At 46.6% G+C, this 7,279-nt stretch overlaps 1 non-coding gene across 1 annotated transcript; it reads left to right on the top strand.

Annotated features, from left to right (window-relative positions):
* Trnai-aau (transfer RNA isoleucine (anticodon AAU)) lies at positions 1 to 72 on the top strand. The gene has a single exon. It is a non-coding gene; the product is annotated as a tRNA-Ile (tRNA).
* The last annotated feature ends 7,207 nt before the right edge of the window (positions 73 to 7,279 follow it).

The following is a 7,279-nucleotide window of genomic DNA, read 5'->3' as shown; positions in this document are numbered from 1 at the left end:
GCCTCTTTAGCTCAGTGGTAGAGCATTGGTCTAATAAACCAGGGGTCGTAAGTTCCATCCTTACAGGAGAAATATGAATTTTGGAAATCAGTTGCGCGTCGTGGCCGTATAGCAAACAGTACCTGTGATGACGAACAATTAGCGACAGGCGTTTTTTTAAGAATCACTCTCAGATGCGATTAAGGCGAATGGCGCAGATAAAGCATTTGCCAAAGCGGTACAGCATAAGGTGGGACGAGGCAGTCTGAATTACATTTTATAGATGTATTTCTCACATATCTCAGAGCCTCTCGCGATATTCGTCGTCGTCGTCGCCGCCGCCGCCGCCGCCTTTGCAGAAGTAGCAAATGGCAATCGTAGCAAATGCGGCGAGGGTCGCCCTGCCTTCGATTCCGAATGCACAAAGTGTGTGGTCTTGTTTCTCAGTCTATATTTGGTCGGTCACGTCAGAGGTTGAATGTAACGAATGGGTGGGAAAGAGCAAGGGGCAGCGGCTGTGTAGAACGAAAACACAAATCCTCAGGGGTGTGAGCGTTTCGAGATGAGTCGTATACATGTAAATGTTGGTCGTCAGTGACCGTGTGGCCTAATGGATAAGGCGTCGGACTTCGGATCTGAAGGTTACAGGTTCGAATGCTGTCACGCTTGTGTTTTTCCAGTTCTGAAAAAGAAACATAACGTTTTAATGTAGCAATTGAGCAGTACGAAACCGTCTGAATGTTGCTGTTGACCATTTTTTGCTTGGAGATGCTCTTGAGCTTGAAACACACACAACAAGACCGGTGTTAACTAGCGAAATGGTCGGCAGAGTGCCGACACAGCGAGTTTTGACTATCACTTGCACATCTAAAACAACGTCGGAAAGTAACTCGTTCGGCTTTTGAGTCACATAAAGTATGTGCGTTAATTTTGACGCCACTAGCTCTGCATGTTGTCATGCAATTTCTTTACCTCTCAGAAAGGATTATGACATAAAAGTGAAGTACGTGACGAGTGTGACGTTAGGAAAACATTAGGCATCATGGAGAGATTCTGTATGGGGCCACCCAACCCAAACGAGTACTGTGTGACGTGCTACCCTGCAGGTATTCACCGAGGTAGCCGGCTAGCTCAGTCGGTAGAGCGTCAGACACTTAATCCCAGGGTCGTGGGTTCGAGCCAGACGCTGGGCGGAACGGAATTTTGTTCCGCTGCAAGTGTAAATTACCGTTTTTCTGATTAACGAGATTTAATGGAAATAGCAACTTTAAACTTTGCCTACGTCTCTGTCAGTCGCAAGGAAGCTGTATTTGAAGGTGAAGGTGATTTTGTAGACATGTGTGAAAGACATGTTCTGAAATGCAAGTGTTGTTGTTTGGAGAGCACATCGGTTACGTGTCAGATGTGTAGCCAAGCAGTAATTTGTCGCCATAGCTGCAAATATTAGCCGGTAATATGAAGTGTTGTCAGCTAAAGTCTGATGATGCAGACGACCGTAAGGACGAAGTACCCAAGAGTACCGCTAGGCCGCGCCTCTTTAGCTCAGTGGTAGAGCACTGGTCTAATAAACCAGGGGTCGTAAGTTCCATCCTCACAGGAGAAAGATGAATTTTGGAAATCAGTTGCGCGTCGTGGCTGTATAGCAAACAGTACCTGTGATGACGAACAATTAGCGACAGGCGTTTTTTTAAGAATTACTCTCAGATGCGATTAAGGCAAATGGCGCAGATAAAGCATTTGCCAAAGCGGTGCAGCATAAGGTGGGACGAGGCAGTCTGAATTACATTTTATAGATGTATTTCTCACATATCTCAGAGCCTCTCGCGATATTCGTCGTCGTCGTCGTCGTCGTCGTCGTCGTCGCCGCCGCCGCCGCTTCTGCAGAAGTAGCAAATGGCAATCGTAGCAAATGCGGCGAGGGACGCCCTGCCTTCGATTCCGAATGCACAAAGTGTGTGGTCTTGTTTCACAGTCTATATTTGTTCGGTCTCGTCAGAGGTTGAATGTAACGAATGGGTGGGAAAGAGCAAGGGGCAGCGGCTGTGTAGAACGAAAACACAAATCCTCAGGGGTGTGAGCGTTTCGAGATGAGTCGTATACATGTAAATGTTGGTCGTCAGTGACCGTGTGGTCTAATGGATAAGGCGTCGGACTTCGGATCTGAAGATTACAGGTTCGAATGCTGTCACGCTTGTGTTTTTCCAGTTCTGAAAAAGAAACATAACGTTTTAATGTAGCAATTGAGCAGTACGAAACCGTCTGAATGTTGCTGTTGACCATTTTTTGCTTGGAGATGCTCTTGAGCTTGAAACACACACAACAAGACCGGTGTTAACTAGCGAAATTGTCAGCAGAGTGCCGACACAGCGAGTTTTGACTATCACTTGCACATCTAAAACAACGTCGGAAAGTAACTCGTTCGGCTTTTGAGTCACATAAAGTATGTGCGTTAATTTTGACGCCACTAGCTCTGCATGTTGTCATGCAATTTCTTTACCTCTCAGAAAGGATTATGACATAAAAGTGAAGTACGTGACGAGTGTGACGTTAGGAAAACATTAGGCATCATGGAGAGATTCTGTATGGGGCCACCCAACCCAAACGAGTACTGTGTGACGTGCTACCCGGCAGGTATTCACCGAGGTAGCCGGCTAGCTCAGTCGGTAGAGCGTCAGACACTTAATCCCAGGGTCGTGGGTTCGAGCCAGACGCTGGGCGGAACGGAATTTTGTTCCGCTGCAAGTGTAAATTACCGTTTTTCTGATTAACGAGATTTAATGGAAATAGCAACTTTAAACTTTGCCTACGTCTCTGTCAGTCGCAAGGAAGCTGTATTTGAAGGTGAAGGTGATTTTGTAGACATGTGTGAAAGACATGTTCTGAAATGCAAGTGTTGTTGTTTGGAGAGCACATCGGTTACGTGTCAGATGTGTAGCCAAGCAGTAATTTGTCGCCATAGCTGCAAATATTAGCCGGTAATATGAAGTGTTGTCAGCTAAAGTCTGATGATGCAGACGACCGTAAGGACGAAGTACCCAAGAGTACCGCTAGGCCGCGCCTCTTTAGCTCAGTGGTAGAGCACTGGTCTAATAAACCAGGGGTCGTAAGTTCCATCCTCACAGGAGAAAGATGAATTTTGGAAATCAGTTGCGCGTCGTGGCCGTATAGCAAACAGTACCTGTGATGACGAACAATTAGCGACAGGCGTTTTTTTAAGAATTACTCTCAGATGCGATTAAGGCAAATGGCGCAGATAAAGCATTTGCCAAAGCGGTGCAGCATAAGGTGGGACGAGGCAGTCTGAATTACATTTTATAGATGTATTTCTCACATATCTCAGAGCCTCTCGCGATATTCGTCGTCGTCGTCGTCGTCGTCGTCGTCGTCGCCGCCGCCGCCGCTTCTGCAGAAGTAGCAAATGGCAATCGTAGCAAATGCGGCGAGGGACGCCCTGCCTTCGATTCCGAATGCACAAAGTGTGTGGTCTTGTTTCACAGTCTATATTTGTTCGGTCTCGTCAGAGGTTGAATGTAACGAATGGGTGGGAAAGAGCAAGGGGCAGCGGCTGTGTAGAACGAAAACACAAATCCTCAGGGGTGTGAGCGTTTCGAGATGAGTCGTATACATGTAAATGTTGGTCGTCAGTGACCGTGTGGTCTAATGGATAAGGCGTCGGACTTCGGATCTGAAGATTACAGGTTCGAATGCTGTCACGCTTGTGTTTTTCCAGTTCTGAAAAAGAAACATAACGTTTTAATGTAGCAATTGAGCAGTACGAAACCGTCTGAATGTTGCTGTTGACCATTTTTTGCTTGGAGATGCTCTTGAGCTTGAAACACACACAACAAGACCGGTGTTAACTAGCGAAATTGTCAGCAGAGTGCCGACACAGCGAGTTTTGACTATCACTTGCACATCTAAAACAACGTCGGAAAGTAACTCGTTCGGCTTTTGAGTCACATAAAGTATGTGCGTTAATTTTGACGCCACTAGCTCTGCATGTTGTCATGCAATTTCTTTACCTCTCAGAAATGATTATGACATAAAAGTGAAGTACGTGACGAGTGTGACGTTAGGAAAACATTAGGCATCATGGAGAGATTCTGTATGGGACCACCCAACCCAAACGAGTACTGTGTGACGTGCTACCCGGCAGGTATTCACCGAGGTAGCCGGCTAGCTCAGTCGGTAGAGCGTCAGACACTTAATCCCAGGGTCGTGGGTTCGAGCCAGACGCTGGGCGGAACGGAATTTTGTTCCGCTGCAAGTGTAAATTACCGTTTTTCTGATTAACGAGATTTAATGGAAATAGCAACTTTAAACTTTGCCTACGTCTCTGTCAGTCGCAAGGAAGCTGTATTTGAAGGTGAAGGTGATTTTGTAGACATGTGTGAAAGACATGTTCTGAAATGCAAGTGTTGTTGTTTGGAGAGCACATCGGTTACGTGTCAGATGTGTAGCCAAGCAGTAATTTGTCGCCATAGCTGCAAATATTAGCCGGTAATATGAAGTGTTGTCAGCTAAAGTCTGATGATGCAGACGACCGTAAGGACGAAGTACCCAAGAGTACCGCTAGGCCGCGCCTCTTTAGCTCAGTGGTAGAGCATTGGTCTAATAAACCACGGGTCGTAAGTTCCATCCTTACAGGAGAAATATGAATTTTGGAAATCAGTTGCGCGTCGTGGCCGTATAGCAAACAGTACCTGTGATGACGAACAATTAGCGACAGGCGTTTTTTTAAGAATCACTCTCAGATGCGATTAAGGCGAATGGCGCAGATAAAGCATTTGCCAAAGCGGTACAGCATAAGGTGGGACGAGGCAGTCTGAATTACATTTTATAGATGTATTTCTCACATATCTCAGAGCCTCTCGCGATATTCGTCGTCGTCGTCGTCGTCGTCGTCGTCGTCGTCGTCGTCGCCGCCGCCGCCGCCGCCGCCTTTGCAGAAGTAGCAAATGGCAATCGTAGCAAATGCGGCGAGGGTCGCCCTGCCTTCGATTCCGAATGCACAAAGTGTGTGGTCTTGTTTCTCAGTCTATATTTGGTCGGTCACGTCAGAGGTTGAATGTAACGAATGGGTGGGAAAGAGCAAGGGGCAGCGGCTGTGTAGAACGAAAACACAAATCCTCAGGGGTGTGAGCGTTTCGAGATGAGTCGTATACATGTAAATGTTGGTCGTCAGTGACCGTGTGGCCTAATGGATAAGGCGTCGGACTTCGGATCTGAAGGTTACAGGTTCGAATGCTGTCACGCTTGTGTTTTTCCAGTTCTGAAAAAGAAACATAACGTTTTAATGTAGCAATTGAGCAGTACGAAACCGTCTGAATGTTGCTGTTGACCATTTTTTGCTTGGAGATGCTCTTGAGCTTGAAACACACACAACAAGACCGGTGTTAACTAGCGAAATGGTCGGCAGAGTGCCGACACAGCGAGTTTTGACTATCACTTGCACATCTAAAACAACGTCGGAAAGTAACTCGTTCGGCTTTTGAGTCACATAAAGTATGTGCGTTAATTTTGACGCCACTAGCTCTGCATGTTGTCATGCAATTTCTTTACCTCTCAGAAAGGATTATGACATAAAAGTGAAGTACGTGACGAGTGTGACGTTAGGAAAACATTAGGCATCATGGAGAGATTCTGTATGGGGCCACCCAACCCAAACGAGTACTGTGTGACGTGCTACCCTGCAGGTATTCACCGAGGTAGCCGGCTAGCTCAGTCGGTAGAGCGTCAGACACTTAATCCCAGGGTCGTGGGTTCGAGCCAGACGCTGGGCGGAACGGAATTTTGTTCCGCTGCAAGTGTAAATTACCGTTTTTCTGATTAACGAGATTTAATGGAAATAGCAACTTTAAACTTTGCCTACGTCTCTGTCAGTCGCAAGGAAGCTGTATTTGAAGGTGAAGGTGATTTTGTAGACATGTGTGAAAGACATGTTCTGAAATGCAAGTGTTGTTGTTTGGAGAGCACATCGGTTACGTGTCAGATGTGTAGCCAAGCAGTAATTTGTCGCCATAGCTGCAAATATTAGCCGGTAATATGAAGTGTTGTCAGCTAAAGTCTGATGATGCAGACGACCGTAAGGACGAAGTACCCAAGAGTACCGCTAGGCCGCGCCTCTTTAGCTCAGTGGTAGAGCACTGGTCTAATAAACCAGGGGTCGTAAGTTCCATCCTCACAGGAGAAAGATGAATTTTGGAAATCAGTTGCGCGTCGTGGCTGTATAGCAAACAGTACCTGTGATGACGAACAATTAGCGACAGGCGTTTTTTTAAGAATTACTCTCAGATGCGATTAAGGCAAATGGCGCAGATAAAGCATTTGCCAAAGCGGTGCAGCATAAGGTGGGACGAGGCAGTCTGAATTACATTTTATAGATGTATTTCTCACATATCTCAGAGCCTCTCGCGATATTCGTCGTCGTCGTCGTCGTCGTCGTCGTCGTCGCCGCCGCCGCCGCTTCTGCAGAAGTAGCAAATGGCAATCGTAGCAAATGCGGCGAGGGACGCCCTGCCTTCGATTCCGAATGCACAAAGTGTGTGGTCTTGTTTCACAGTCTATATTTGTTCGGTCTCGTCAGAGGTTGAATGTAACGAATGGGTGGGAAAGAGCAAGGGGCAGCGGCTGTGTAGAACGAAAACACAAATCCTCAGGGGTGTGAGCGTTTCGAGATGAGTCGTATACATGTAAATGTTGGTCGTCAGTGACCGTGTGGTCTAATGGATAAGGCGTCGGACTTCGGATCTGAAGATTACAGGTTCGAATGCTGTCACGCTTGTGTTTTTCCAGTTCTGAAAAAGAAACATAACGTTTTAATGTAGCAATTGAGCAGTACGAAACCGTCTGAATGTTGCTGTTGACCATTTTTTGCTTGGAGATGCTCTTGAGCTTGAAACACACACAACAAGACCGGTGTTAACTAGCGAAATTGTCAGCAGAGTGCCGACACAGCGAGTTTTGACTATCACTTGCACATCTAAAACAACGTCGGAAAGTAACTCGTTCGGCTTTTGAGTCACATAAAGTATGTGCGTTAATTTTGACGCCACTAGCTCTGCATGTTGTCATGCAATTTCTTTACCTCTCAGAAAGGATTATGACATAAAAGTGAAGTACGTGACGAGTGTGACGTTAGGAAAACATTAGGCATCATGGAGAGATTCTGTATGGGGCCACCCAACCCAAACGAGTACTGTGTGACGTGCTACCCGGCAGGTATTCACCGAGGTAGCCGGCTAGCTCAGTCGGTAGAGCGTCAGACACTTAATCCCAGGGTCGTGGGTTCGAGCCAGAC

The sequence above is a fragment of the Schistocerca gregaria genome, unplaced genomic scaffold, assembly GCF_023897955.1.
Source record: "Schistocerca gregaria isolate iqSchGreg1 unplaced genomic scaffold, iqSchGreg1.2 ptg000038l, whole genome shotgun sequence".
Lineage (NCBI taxonomy): Eukaryota > Metazoa > Arthropoda > Insecta > Orthoptera > Acrididae > Schistocerca > Schistocerca gregaria.
Note: the sequence above shows the minus strand (reverse complement) of the source record. Positions and strands in the feature narration are given on the sequence as shown.